Source organism: Megalobrama amblycephala, linkage group LG6 (assembly GCF_018812025.1).
Source record: "Megalobrama amblycephala isolate DHTTF-2021 linkage group LG6, ASM1881202v1, whole genome shotgun sequence".
In the NCBI taxonomy this organism is placed as follows: Eukaryota; Metazoa; Chordata; class Actinopteri; order Cypriniformes; family Xenocyprididae; genus Megalobrama; species Megalobrama amblycephala.
In genome coordinates, this window is record NC_063049.1 from 27589219 (window position 1) to 27603932 (window position 14714).

General features: G+C 41.3%; 1 protein-coding gene across 11 annotated transcripts in view; it reads right to left on the reverse strand.

Annotated features, from left to right (window-relative positions):
• Positions 1–14714, reverse strand: part of stxbp5l (syntaxin binding protein 5L) — a 195240-nt gene that overhangs the window by 68076 nt on the left and 112450 nt on the right. The gene's annotated exons all lie outside the window — the stretch shown is intronic.

Genomic DNA, 14714 nt, shown 5'->3' on the forward strand with positions numbered 1-14714 from the left:
AAACAAAAAAACATGCAAGATCCATCTCTTCATTCAATCCAGTAGGGGTTTTTAACCAGAGCATAAAATTGATGGACAGTTTTTTCAAACACTGAATAGAACAAAAATGTAATAAAGAAGAAGAAGAAGAAGACAATTTTTGTCAAACTATATGTTACTGGTAAAAGGCAGAAAGTTCTGAAAGTGTTTTCATCAAAATTGGGCACATCAAGGTCTTCTTTTCAGCAGTATTTCACAGGCAAAGAGCGACAGGTTGGAAAATGTGCTCTGACAGCCTCCAGTGAAATGACTTCCCTGGTATTGAGTGAGGATGTGCCAAGTACAAGAGAGATAGAAAAATAGTAAAGTGACGGTCAGAGTGAGATGGACACAAAAGAGTTTTATACACACACACACACACATACACACAGACATAATGCCCATTCAGACCAACTGGCAGATGCGGAATGCGACTAAAAAGTGGCCCTGGTCTTTCTGGCACAGAATGGCCCACCACACCTGATCTGCAGCACTCCACACCAAAAGTTTTAGCACCACTTATTTACATAAAAATATGATATAATACAGAAACATAAATGCTATTTAAAATTATTTAATTGAAATAACAGGTCTTTTTCAGCTTATCATTAGTCTCAACCTCAGACGTCACGCCCACGGACCGCTGGCTGAATGTCTGATGCATATGGCACACTTATCTGGAAATACTTCAGCAGTATCGAAGTCAGCACCTGGTTGGTTGAATTCTACAGGATGTCCTGGAGATGTGTGTGTAGCGTTCTTTAATGGTCCGCTTGGAAACAAATGGCGTGACGCCAAACCCCCTCTTAGAAGAAGAATGTCTTCAAGTTTACAACTGTGACGAGTGCTTATCAGGATCAAATAAACGCTGGATTTTCAAAAGTATGTGAAGTTCGTGGCTCCATTGTTGCAATAAATTTGCACAGCTCTTGAATGAATAATTTATAGATGCACGTCGGTCTGTTATTGTTGGTACATCGCCTTTCATTTTCACGCCCCTAAAACTGACGCGGAACAAAACGAACTCTGATTGGTTGCTTTACATGTCAGTCAAATGTCTTCTTGGATGGTCCTTAGCCAATGAAAGCTGCGATAGAGTCGAGACCTTCTGCCGTCAGTCTGAAGGTCTGGCTACACGAGACTAGCTTATCATTAACATGTTGGCATACTTCTTTAAAGGATTAGTTCACTTCAGAATTTAAATTTCCAGATAATTTACTCACCCCCATTTTATCCAAGATCTTTAAGTCTTTCTTTCTGCAGTTGAAAAGAAATTAAGGTTTTTGAGGAAAACATTCCATTTTGTCCATATAGTGGACTTCACAAACTGCAGTTTCAATGCAGCTTCAAAGGGCTTTACACAATCCCAGCCAAGGAATAAGGGTCTTGTCTAGCGAAATGATCGGTCATTTTCTAAAAAAAAAAAAAAAAAAAATATGTATTTAATTTTTCACCACAAATGCTCATCTTGCACTGCTCTGCCATGCATTACGTAATCACGTTGGAAAGGTCACTCTTGACGTAGGAGGAAGTACCACGGTAGGGCGAAAAACTCCATCTCATTTTCTCCTACAACTTCAAAATCATCCGACATCATTGTTTTACCTTTTTTTTTGTAAAGGCCATTTGACTTGTAAATTTGAGGCACATTTGCTTTGTAAACACTGGATCGGTACTTCCGCCTACGTCACGAGTGACCATTCCAATGTGATTATGTAATGCGTGGCACATCACAGAGAAGTGCAAGGCGAGCATTTGTGGTTAAAAAGTATATACATTTGTATTTCTTTAAGAAAATTACTAATTGTTTAGCTAGACAAGACCCTTATTTTCATCTGGGATCATGTAGAGCCATTTGAAGCTGCACTGAAACTGCAATTTGGACCTTCAGCCCGTTGTACCCCAAGTGAAGTCCACTATATGGAGAAAAATCCTGGAATGTTTTCCTCAGAAACCTTAATTTCTTTTCGACTGAAGAAAGAAAGACATAAACATCTTGGATGACATGGGGGTGAGTAAATTATCAGGAAATTTTCATTCTGAAGTGAACTGATCATTTAAGATATCATTAAGAAATCTTTCCTGGCGCACATTGCATATAAAATTTTGAAGAATTTTTTCAATATTTAGGTGAATTATAATAATGCTTCTTTCAAACCTGACAAGGACATACCCAAAATAAAATGGTTGCAGTTCATAAACCCTAGTGTTTTCTGGAAAAAAGACCAAAATAAAAAAAATAAATAAAATAAAATAAAAAAGAAAGAATTAAAGTTGTAAATATCTAAAGAATATTTTATTTATTATAAAATAATACATATTAATTATTTGCTAATAAGCCTAACATTTTTTTATATTAAGATATGACAATTTCAATTTTCTAACTATGACTTATCTTAAACTTAATACTTAAGCTGCACAATTATTTTAGAAAAAAGTAAATAAGTTGCTTTTCTAAGGTGCTCAATTATTTGCACCTTCCTCACGTCACTTGCTTTATAGGCATACTGAAAATTCTGTCATTGTCTATAACCCTCATGTCACTCCAAAACTCCCACAGTTCCCATGGAGTTATTATAAAAATGTCAGAGCTGCATTTTTCATAGAACAAAAATATGTGATTATCAGTGTTTGTCAAGTTCAAGTTGCACTTTTGCTTGCATTATTAAAAAAGTTATATATTAGGTTGGGATTTTAACTTTGGAATGCTAAATGAAAACTGTACCATGAGACTACCATGTCTTACACATATTGAATTTGAGACACACACACACATATATATATGTCTTTTCTCACCTAGGGCAGCAAGGGCACATGACAACAGATAGACATCTCTGTCTGTCTCTGCTGAACTGTAAAAGTTATTGGACTAGTCATTACAGAGATGCTTGACCAACAAAAGCCAAAGTATCCCATAATGCTTCCAGCCATAAGTTTGTTTCCATAGCAAAAAAGAAACTCATTTCGTCAACTAATCAATTACTGTGCAAAAGAAAATAAATATAAAGAAGATTATATAAAACCCCATGTGTATTTGTGTATACTAACCAGTCCGTAATTCAATGATATTTGTTGTTGTAAAATGGTTTAAGCAAGTTCTAAATATCTGCTAAAAATTCATGTTTCATTTGACTGTGTTAGATTAAAAATGAATATTAAGTAGATAAATGAACAGTAGGCTGAAGACCAATACAACTATTCTACCTTCTCTTTCTCAGCTTGTAGCATTTGTAGTCATGTTAGTTGGCTTCCCCATGAGAAACAGTCATCACATGTCCCCTGCAGAATGCTGAGGATACTTTTGTCTACTCATCATTCTTGAATCAATGCTGCTGAGGCTGCAGGAGATGCAGTTGCCATGAGCAAAATAAGGTAACAAGAGGACAAGTGCACGAGCTATTACATGACCTAAATTTTATGCCCAGTCTACTCTTGCAATGTACACTCAGACCAAGAATTTTTATATAACTTTGCTATCGGATAGCATTCCAATTCATCTAAATGGCAGTTCCAAGCTCCTCACTAGCAATTATTCTTAGATGTTCTGTCAAAGGCAGGAGACAGGAAAATATGACCAACATAAACCCAGCTTCCAAAAAAATTCAAAGGACTTCAAAGGAAAAAGAGGCTTTTTGCCCCCTTGATGTGGCATTAACTAGCAGGTGCTAAATGGACCATACAGTACTAACCAGCCAAACTATGACCCAATGGCTCAAACATCCCTAGATTAAATGCACCGTGAAATCCCTAGGTTAAATGCACTAAAAGAAGTACCAAGGCTTGTCAATTATTTTTCTTAGAAAAAAATTCAGCTGTTTGGGCTCAAAGCAAAACAAAGTCTGGTAAGATCTTTTGAAGTGCTACTTTCATGTCGAAAGCAAAAATGCTGCTGTGATTCTTCATTCAATTATCTGACTTTGCAGCTCTTTTCAGAAAAAAAAAAAAAAGAAAAAAGATTTTGTCATTTAAAGACCATGATTCTTCAGATTAAAATTAAGCAGTGAAGAGGAAGCATTCAGAATATAATTTAATGGTCTTAGTGCATATATCAAATGAGGTGATTCTGTAAGGTGTATATACAGCACATCTCATCTACAAGACAGCTTTTCTGCGTTGTTTTATTACATCGCCTCACAGCCACAGAACAAAAACACATAACTCCGCAAGTACCTCATCCACTCCAGTACTCCTTTATCTTTAGCCTGAAGTCCCTTTGTCTACTGCTTGTTTCTCACACAGGCTGCTTCGATCCGCACCACTTCTCATAATCGACTGACCTTCAACTCCACCAGACCACGACCTGTCCATCACACTAACTCCATTTCTGCAATGACTCTCTTCTTGACTCTAGGATTAAGCAGTGCTATTATTTATTTTTCTTGTGAAACCTCCTTCTCCTCATTCTTTATTTTATACCAGTAAGGTAAATACAATAAAGCTTTTTAAAAGGGAAATATCAATTTAAAAAGAGAGAGAGAGAGAGAGAGAGAGAGAGAGAGAGACAGAGAGAGAGAAAAGGAACTGTCTGAACGAGCAAATTCACTTAAGTGAATCTGACTTTGGTGGTGTAGCTTTATTGCATTTACCAGTATGGCCTACTGGGCCATGCTAACAGGTTAAACCCTGACCCATTAGGAAGATGTGACCAAACTCAAGTAGTTTTGAGTCAGCCAGTGAGACATCGCCTAGAGAGACGGGAGGGCGACCTTTGGAGAGTGTTTTGACCGCTAGCAGTGTCAAGAAATGATGAAATAGAGTGATTATATTACAGAAAGACAAAGGCAGAAAGGATAAAGGACAGATATGTCATCCCTAAACGAGTCTCTGTCTTGCTGGGCTTCAAATCTAATTTCAGTCTGATGGAATGTCCAGCACAGTGTTGATTCTCTTTTCAGTTGTACTTTGTCTCTGCTCTCTCTATGAGGCCTGTTATTGTGATCTAACACACTGATGTTCATCGTGAGATTGCCATAATGTACTCCTCATCCTCTGTTCATCTCTATCTAGAAGAACACAGCAAGCCATTTAACTTCCCTCTCTAAGCCATTATATCTTTGTAAAATATGCTTTTTTTATTTCCTTCGGTCCACTGAATATGGCAATATGGATTCATGACTAATTTGATAGTCCATGGGATGCAAACTCAGATCACGGTTCTCCCACGATTCTAAAAAGAACAGAAGATTAGATAATTAAAAACAAAATAACATGTAATATGTACAGTCTTTATTGGAAGTGTAACATTAGTTTCAAAGCTCATTTACTCATTTTGATCGCTGCCGCATCATCAGCGTTTATATCTGGCCAGGGTCTGCTAAAATTTACCGGATGTACTTCATCGTTTCTAGGTGGTTGTTACATTATTATGTTTCTTGGGTCTGCACTATTCCCTTCAAAGCAAACAAACCAGTGCATTTGTTGCTTACTGGCAGTTGTGTTGAAGTAAGCCAGAAATGTGCAGGTGCTGCTCAATTTGGCTATATTTAATATTCATATTGACTCACGAGTTGAGTATGTGCACTAAATCTGCGCAGATTACATAAATTGAGTGAACATAATTTGTGAAACAAACCCGCCAAATTGCCTAGTGATTTGACATTGTTGCCCTCCCAAAGTTGTGTGTGTAAAAGCAAACTGTTTAATTACATTGTGGTTATTATGACATTATAATATAGTAGAACTCAACTAAAATTGTATTTGTGGTAATATTAGCATTATACAAGTTGTATTTGGAATAAAAATATGTTTGATTAATTAACAGTCCCAAGCTTTACATATTGATACTTATGCCAATTAAATTAAGGTTATCATAACACTACTTTACGAGATTCTTACGTTAAGGCTCCGGTATACTTCAAACGAAGTTCTCTTTCGTTCTTCGTTTAGGGGTAAAACGAAGTTCGAAATGCGTGACCAGCGATATACTGTAAACGAACATCTGACGCCGCCCACACTGCTGAGATCGATGTTTAGATGAATATTTAAATATGTGCTGTGCACTTTCTTCTCAGTAACAAGATAAACACAACAAAAATGAGAAAACAATAAGCATTTATTGTAGAAAGCATAAGAAAAGCGTCTTATCATAACACCATGGGAATGTTAGCACGAGCTCTGCAAAGTAGCACTCCAGTCACGTCACGTCTTCATATAGCACTTTATTCAATGGATTGATTAAAATCAAGCAGCTTTACAGTATCAAACATGAAAAATACTGTAAAGCCTCATTTGTTTTTACAAGCACAACACATTTTGTACTAAAGCGGCTATCCAGTGTGTTCATGTTTTCACCCGCGGAGATCTCGACGAATTCAAATACACGAAATGAATCAGAGACGCGCCCATGCGAGTGAAGGCGGAGCCTCAGGGCACACCTCCTGTTACGTTATCGTCACTGACCAATGGTAGCACAAAGGTGTTTTGCAGCTGGAGCGAACTTTTCCTGAAAGTTCGCTTTGGCAAGCCGTTTCGAACTTCCAAAAAGAACACAAAACGAACTTCGTTTTGGCCTGATTTTGTTCGAAATGACATCACATCAGTTCGCTCTTCGATTTCGTTTGAAGTATACCGGAGCCTTTAAGGCATGCGGGCAGACCTAGTGGAAATGGCTCTCTTCAGTTGTGCATTCACTCTTCCCAGTAGCGTTGCACAAACACACATGCAAAGCCAGGAGGAGGTTGTTTTTTGTTTTTTGGAAAACTGAGAAGGCGTGACTCTCATGATTTCATTCACCGTGACCCTGTCCAAAGACTATCCTCTCAGTTGTTGTTTAACTGATTTTGGGATATTGAAAATTGCCAAAACTAATTAATATTCATACGCTTACATTGATGAGCATTTTGCATTTCATTACAATCAGCACATCCCCACCTCCGAACGGTCTTCTCCACAAAGTGACAGCTAAACTTCTCTCTACTTGTCTAACTCTACGAGCAAGCAAACAGACAGTCACCATATAAGAAACTGTCTGTGTGTGTGTGTGTGTGTGTAAAGTGGGCCATACCCTGACAGTAAAGGAGCACAGGATATGTAGCATATGCACATGTATCAGGACAATCAATAAACTTTGGAGTTTTCAGAATGCTTTTAACCTGATGAACTGTGTTCGTTAATCACTAAGTCGGCTCCGACCAGTCTGCAAAGATGAGCCCATTTGACATCTTTGTGGCCTGGGCGAGGTAAGACAGTGGACCCAATTTCCTAGCTTTTGGAACATCAAAGGATCAACCCCCGGTTGTGGGCAAGAAACTCAGCGCCAGAGACTGACCAGACAAATTCCACACACACACCCCACACACACACACAGACACACACACATATACAAACATGCCTAGAGATGGTATGTACAGTTATTCTCAAGATATGACTGTGCCAAAGTGTACCCGCTATATTTTAAGTGCATATATGCTTCCTAGTGTTTAGATTTTAGAGTTTAAATGACTGTAGCCATTCTAGTTTCATTCCTATTAATGTAATTTTGTCTGTAAACCATAACTTCTTCTCCATGTTTCGTTTATATGTCAAGTCTAGATTCTTTTGAAAGCTGTTCATCTGATTTATTCCATAATGTATGTCACACTGCTGACAAATGCATTGTACTATTTTTAATAGTACTTCGAAGGAAAATGAACACTAATCCAACCTTGTAAATCATGCAAATGAGTTTGCAAGACAAAAACAAAGGGAAAGCTTTCCCGCCAACTTTGCACCCATGTTATTGGCTACCCCACCTCAAGGAGGTGTGTCGGCTTATCTGTCATAAAAGCAAAGACGCACAATCTCTCCCGTGTTCTCTCCCGATTGTCTCACGAGCATCTCGTGCACGTTTTTCCCGGACCTCTCCGGTGACCACGCGCTGCCACCGCGCTCAGCTTCGGGATCGCCATCTTCCAGCGAAACTCACTCTCGTCCTCAGTTCAAACCTTCCCGCTGAACGGAGGAAGCCAACGAACTGCACCAGCGCTAACCTGAAATTCGACACACGCAACCAATGCAAGTATACTGCCGTTTCTCAATCTTAGATGATGAAACTGATTTCCGTGCTGGCTTAGGACTGGTTGTGAGTTTGCTACTTGCCTTCTCTCTTTCCTTCTCTACTTCTATTCTTGTACATAGGTGTGTATTTTCTTGTATATTTAGATGTATAACCTCTGTATTCGTAGTTTGCATATATTAAAACGTTATTCATGCTCGATTGTTCTGTTTGTTCTTTCAGCTGAAAACCCAAGTCACTTTAACGTTTTTCGATCGCTTTATGCTTTAGTTATTTTCATGGCCAGAAAATAACTCTGTTTATAATATTCTGTGAGGGACTTAGTTTGCTGGACAAACGAACAGTTTCTCTAGATAATTATTAAACCAGAACTAATCATATATGTAATTGATTATAATTCGTTGTAATTGATTCACAATATATGTTTAATTCCCCGTTGGGTTGATATATGAATCATAATTTATTCATAACCTTATGAATTATTATATTCATATTTCATCCATAAATTGATTAATAACTGTACGAACCGCTACATTCGTTACATATATTATTTGGTGGAGAATGCGGGCACGTTTTAAACTTGGTTTTGATGTATGAGCAATCTAGAATAAATAATTGTGTGATTTGATGTGTAACGCGCGCTATATACTTCAGTGAGCTGACACGCGTCCCTCACTTTGAAGATACGTTAACAAACTGCTTTGTGTCTAAAAACACGGTAGTAAATTGTTGAACGTGAAATACACTGCAGTCCATTAATATTTCAGACTTGTATGCGAAAAGGCGACAAATTTTCTGCAATACAGCTAATATTAATTTCCGCTTGAATAAACGAGTTGAGTCGTATTCAGCGTGTTTTGAGATCGTGCGGCAAGATTCCCACTAAATCTCTTGAAAGGCCTTTATATTTACCCGCTATTAAATCTGAATCGTTTGGTCGTCCAAAAATTCACAATAGCCGGTTTGCTCCTGGGTTACGTCGTTCGGCCTAGCTAACCAAACACGTGACCCCCCTTACAAATCTAATCGGAGAGCAGTCATCTGCTTTAACGATTGATGTGTGAGAGTTTGGAGCTATATCAGCATCCTGATCCAATGTTGATTAGTAACAGCGGCGAAGCAATCCCGCAAAAGTTACGTATTCGCGTGCATTAAAGTTGCACCAAAGGGACTGATTCCCAGAGTTGTGTACCCGTGAGTAAAACGGTACATATATATTTATTAGTTGTAATCGTGATCGTGCAGTTAAAACAGCGTAAGGGCCAGAACCCCCACAAGCGCGTTGGTTTTTATATCACGAATTAAAGAAAGGGGATGCAGTAACTCTGACCAGACGCCAGAGGGCAGTCTGCTCAGGTGTGCCACCCCTCCCTACTTATTGGTTGTGTGGACTCATTGACGCCACCGCGTGGACGTTCTGAGTTAAAGCCGCTCCATACTTTGAACTGAAATTATATCCAAATTATCTTTGCTTCTCTATACTGCGGGGAGTTGTAAAAGTAATTTGCTTTTGGTGGTTATGCTTTCCAATCGTTATTGGAATGGGTTTTACTGATTTAAATTTAGTTTAAACACGTTTAAATTTTTAATTTAAATTAACTTTCCCTTCCAACAAGAGAAGTCACTTTCTGAGAGTGCGCCCCCTGGTGGACACTGCCAGATAAGTCAATTCTCTTTTCCTTGCATTCTTTTCCTGTATTCACAGATCTACTCTATTTTATTTTATTTTATTTATTTTATTTTTATTCTACTTTGTTTTATTTCATCTATTCCCTTTTTGTCTTTTCTCTCTCTTTCTCTCAAGTTACTTCTTTAGTTTTACTTTGGAAATTCATTCCCTTTTATTACTTAATGTTTTATTTTATTCACTCTTAGCCCTGTGTCCTGTGTGTTATTGCCTAAGTAATAACATTCACGCACACCCAAGCCTCCCTTATTTCATACACTTATTTTAAATTTAATTAAATAACATTTAATTGAATTTTAAAATTAAGTAGTGTCAATCAGTTGGCATTTTGCTCATAAAAGAAGCAATTCTCTTCAAGGAAACTTACAAATAGGGAAGGCTTTCTCCTTTCTTTTTCCCGTTCTGTTATTCTATGCACTCATTTAAATTTGACTGAAAAAGATTTCATTCAAATTTGAATCAAATGCATCTGAATTATCCTCGTTACTTTCTCTTTTCCCATTCTGCTATTCGGCGCACTCGTTTAATGCAAATTTGAATCAAGTGCATCTGAACTATTTTGTTTTTGTTTTATCCCCTCTGCTCATTTCAGTTCTAGTTTAACTAGTTCATTCTGACTGTCATTGTAGGCTCATTTTCTTTTGTCATACACACTTAATTATTTAAATTTGGTTTAAACAAGAGTTAAACTGAGATTTAAATTTACAATTAAGCTGTGTTTGTGTGACCACTTGTGTATTTGCAGATAAGGCCCTTTGCCGCCTGGTGGTGAGCTGACGGTTGCTCCAGTGAGTTCCAGTGAGTGGAACTGCCTAGCCTAGCGTGTCTTACACTAACCGTGTGTGAATCGTGGACATTCTGACCTCGTATCACGGGCAACACGCAAGGACATCGGCGAGTTGTGTATCAGGTACAGGGAGGCAACGAGACCCAAAGTGACAACAAACGGCAATTTTGTTTAATTTCCCTGCTCAGGCTTCTGCACGACAGAACCGCCCGTTTGGAGTAACTGCCCGTAAAGGGGACAGACTCTGGGTTCAGGGAAAACTCAATTTTGACTGGTCACTCGGGCCGTTGGCGCAAATACCTTGCCGAAGTGCGCAATTGTGCTGATGTTCCCTGTTTGAGAGGTTGCACCGTGTTACAAAGGGGACAGGTGACCACGGACACCGCAGTGGAGTGTTTGAACGTCGAGGAAAGGTTGCCTGCCATTGAGTTCTTGTCTGAGCACCCACAATTCACCCAGGCCTAAATTAGTGACATACAGTCACTTCACCTAATTGAAAGCCACAGAATATTACATATTCTTTGATTATTCAGGTGCGGGCCAACCCTTATACTCTTGAGCCATACCATCCCTCTAGGTTTTATGACACAACAGTGCACTCGCCTGACACTGTCATAAACCCAGCTGGAATAGGAAGTTTAAGTTTCACTTCTCCCCTCTAGCCCTTCTGTTTTAGTTTATCGCTATTCTATTTTTATTCCTATCTATTTGTCTACTGCTCTATTTCTCATTTAATTGCATCCTGTTCTATTCTGTTCTGTTTTGCTTTTCCACTGTGTTTGTTTCTTTCAGTTCATGTAAAAGCAGAGCCTGTGAGAGCCATCACGGAAAACTGAGGAATAGATAGACGACCGAGCAGCGAGAGTCATCAAAGGACTCTTAGGGCCACCGCCTGTCAAATTCTTTGTTTAAATCCGGCACTCACCCACACAAATTGACCCGCGTGGTCCTTTTGGCTATTGACAATTAAGTGTCTAGCCTACATTCCACTAACTGTCTGCACCAGTTAACTGGAACCAAACCAAAGAATTATATAATCATGCATTATTATAAGTCGTTAGTTCTGCGCGTGCTTGCATTGGTTCTGTTTGTGCTGTCTTTCTCTCGCCAACAGCAAGCTAACGTGTTCAGAGCAGCCAGCCCCAGCACCCACGGGGACCGACTCAGGACCTGGTTGGGCTCCTTGACCAGCACGTTCCTGTCTAACGACGCTGTGAATCCCCAGCACCTAAGCAACGAGCAGCTGGACGACAACCTGAATCGACTGATGTCCCACGGTCCGACGCCGAGCTACAAAGAATGGGCGAAAGTCATCCAAACCATCGCCCACAATCCTCAAGCTCCAGGCGGAGGATGCTCGGAGGAATCAGGCCCAGATTCATCGTCACCACGATCAGCGACTCGCCGAGACCCAGGACCAGCGTTGGACAGCGGATGAATCCAAACCTGAGCTACAGGAGGAGCTGCAAAGACTTCAAAAAGCCCTTGCAGAGCTCCACCTGGAGGTGGAGCGTAGAGAACTGACTGAAAAACTCCAACACAGCGAAGCTCCCCTAGCCAAAGCAGAGACTAAGCCGAAAGACAGACACACCAAATCCCTGACCTGTGAAAATCATCTCAAACAGGCCCAGAAAGGAGTTATGGCTCCGAAACAACAAAGAGACTATGTGAATGAACTTGACACTGGTTACAGAGAACTGAAAAGTGGCATGGGAGGGGAAACACACATCACAGAGTTTCCCCTAACCAGTCAAGAAGCCCTAATTCCAAATGGGGTTAAAAGTCCACTGCCCAAAACGTCCAGCGGCCAAGAAACTTTGCCGGGAGCTGTCACATCCAACTGCCAGCACCTGCGACAGGCTCTGATCCAAAAGCTTTCTGACCCTGCATCAGATCAAGGGCTCCCTGCTGCCAGGGACCTAAAACGGGGCAGACTGAAAAACCCATACACTTGCTACAGCCGACTGCAAATGGCCTACTTCAGAGCACGTGGTCAGCCAGCAATGGAGGAAGATTTCATCTTCAACACTCTGCTTCTCCGAGAGCTGCACCCTGCGGTGAGTGATCATCTGGCAGCCTTGGCCTGCTCACGCAGCATGTCTATTCAGCAGCTGCGAGACTTGGTCAACGAAGCTCAAGCCAAGCAGAGAACTGCGTCTAAAGGGACTGTAGAAAATCCAACCAGTTATCCAGGCTCCGATCACTGCCCAGAAACCTGTCCTTACCTTTTTGAAAGACTGAGAAATGAAGCTGAAAGACAAAATCAGACTCTCAAGTCACAAAGATGTGAGCTGAATGTGCAGTCGCACAGTCCAAATGAGGTCCATCTTGAACACACAGCTCCCACGCACCACACCATTGGTCGAGTGAGCCTGGTACCTCCTGTGTGCGTAGCGCAAATGGACACGTTTCTCTGTTTCACCCACAAAGACCTGCTAGACTGTTTTGAGCCCTTATTGAATGCCAGACCGCTGAAAATCTGGGCTCAAGTGTGTGAACTTCTGCCTTCCCAGTCACCCAGACCACCTGAGCCAGACGGTCAGGTCACAGAGGTCGCAGGAAATCTCCCAGCTAACCGCGGGAACCCCGTCTCAGAGCACAGTTCAAGTTCGCTACCCGGCGTACTTCAACTCACCATAGACTGTAACTCCCTCTGCTCCAAGGCCACGACAGACTCACAGCTGAATGATGTAACTACAACAGATATTATTCTCACACTGTGGGCAGACAACTCAGCCTTCAGCCACACGCTGTTAAGTGCTCTCAGTGAAGGGACACCGGACCTCCCATTTGTCAACAAGCAAACACACTTTCCACTAGACTTTCGTCTGCCAACCATGATGACTGTCAAGTACATCTGTGTTTTGAACTTCAAATGGAACCACCGGCATTCAACCCATCACTTCCTGGTCCTTCCAGACCTCCTGATGCACTCTAATGCTCACACGGACCGTGCAAATGAGTTGTTGTGGGCCCCAATGACTGTACAGCTTCCTGTTGTTCCTGTCAACACTGCCAACTTCCTGTCAGGCCAGACCACCCAAGAGGTCTGCATCCTGATCCACATACAGGAAACTGTAGTACCACCTTACACCAAAGGGGGTGCTGTTTGGCTCCACACACAGGAAACTGTAGTACCACCTTACACCAAAGGGGGTGCTGTTTGGCTCAACAGGCAATGTGGTCAAACCCTAAGCCACATGCCAGCATCCTTCACACTTTCACCTGAAGGCGTGGAACTTGGACTCACTCTAAAAGCCACACCCCTAACTGAAGTGTCATCCTATGTAGTCCACGGTTGGCTCAACGAATGCATGGTCACAGACATCAGCATTCCCAAAGCCTACCATCTAGAATGGATAGTGGACCACGGCCCTATGACTTTAAACTCAGGTTAACAGTCATTAACTTAATACCAGCTGCCATGGCCCCAGAAGGAAGCTTAAGCAACACAAGTTTCACGGCATCCGTCAAGAGCATCTCCATCACTCCCATCAAACTGGTACCCACAAACAGGTGCGCAGAACGGAGCTGATGGAGGACAAACACCTTGCAGTACCCACAGTCTCTAACCAGCCTGCCTGTGAAACTCAGGAAAGCGCTGCACCTCTGACAGCCAACCTGACAGCTAACACCACAACAGAGGAACCATTCCCAAGGTTTGAGCCTAAAGGCCAACAGATCCAGAAAGATGCAAGTGCCCTAAAGAATGATGCAGACTGTCAAAGACTCAGAAACGTCTTGCACAAATTCAAAGTGACATTTGACAAAGACCTTTTATGCTGTGGTCTCACTAAACTTCACACAGTGCATAGTGCAGCACACCCAAATGCTCCTCCCACCTTCAATCAGGCAGTACGAAGGTCACATCGCCCCACATGAACCAGTACAGGAGGTTGTTCATTCAACAGAAGGAAAAGGTGTTATCTGCCCATGCAACAGCACCTATTCAGTCCCTACCTGGTCCATTGTCAAACCAGACAACAAGTGGCGACCCACCAGCGACTTCAGGAGGCTGAAACCAGCAAGTGCCACTGCCACAACGTGCCAGAAAGCACAAGTCTGCACGGAGCGGAGATTCAGCTGCCTGCCAAAACTGCTATAACAGCACACCAGCGTTGACACTTAAGATAAAGGTACCCCAACAACAGCGACCAGCCTGTCACAGATACCTCAAAGAGAATGCGTGCCAAGGAATGCCCACGGCCTACGTCGATGGACGTTCCTAC